Below are 1,166 nucleotides of genomic sequence, written 5' to 3'. Positions count from 1 at the left end.
TGTTCTCCCAATAAACTTCTGCTCTGTACTTGCTAGTTCTTCTTTCTAAATTCCCTATTTTTGTTAATCTTAGATATGCAGGCTCAAAACCCTAGAAACACATTCAAAAGCTTGTCCCTATTGTGGGCATTGATGATTTACAGTACTTTCTGTTCATCACATTTCTCTTTTTCGAGAAATGATATTCCACATACTCACCAACTTCTGTTCCACAAAACACTAATGGGAGAGCTCATGTTCTTACATGATGCCATTTTTTTCACTCATGGCTATTTTTTATTGGTTGGTCCCAGGGTAGATATTTGAACCACAGTGAGAAAAGGTCTATATCAGAAAGATGTAAGCTGCAACAAAACACCTGACAAACACTTTCTTAAATTATTTTTTCTCATATAACAAGAAGCTCAAAGGTAAGCAGCCCAGGGCTGGTGTATCTGCTCAAGGATGTTATCAGGACTCAGACTCCTTCTATCTAACTGCTCCACAAACTTTGACATGGAACTTTCAGTGTCTTAGTCACAAAATGGTTGCTGCAATTCCAGACATTACAATCAATATTACTACAGGGAAGAATTAGGGAGAAGCTAAGGGGACTGAAAGGATAGGTAACATGAGTTGGTCCCTTACATAAAATCTCCCTGAAATGTTATCTATACATTTGTGAAAAAATAATTTTAAAATTACACCAGTTAAGGAAAAAGCAAGTCAACAACACTAAATTGTATTGGATATTTAGACTATATACAGCTTTAAGAACCAATTGTTTTAATGATCTATGTAAGCATTTGCTACTATAGACCTAAAAGTTTAAAATACAAGTTCTAGGGCAAAAAAAATGAGTTAACATTTTAAAAATTCTACTTCCGTTCTCATCTTACCATTCCTCCCATCACCCAACCAAAATTTCTGATGAGTTGGGCAGAAGCATGCCAAGGTAAACACAGATTTTCCGTAATATTGTAGTACTAATTAGCCTGAGTTTCTATATCTATCTGAAAGCAACAGAACTAAGTGAATTTAGCAATACATTTCTTAACTTTGGCTTTCAGAATTTGATAATTGTTGAAAATAGTATAGTTTAGTAAAAATAGTGAGAATGCGGGTGTGTGTGTGTGTGTGTGTGTGTGTGTGTGTTGTTAGAAGGCAGTAAAGCTACCAGAGGGATT

The sequence above is a fragment of the Cebus imitator genome, unplaced genomic scaffold (genome assembly GCF_001604975.1).
Source record: "Cebus imitator isolate Cc_AM_T3 unplaced genomic scaffold, Cebus_imitator-1.0 Scaffold354, whole genome shotgun sequence".
In the NCBI taxonomy this organism is placed as follows: Eukaryota; Metazoa; Chordata; class Mammalia; order Primates; family Cebidae; genus Cebus; species Cebus imitator.
The sequence above is the reverse complement of the archived record's forward strand: the minus strand, read 5'-3'. Positions refer to the sequence as shown.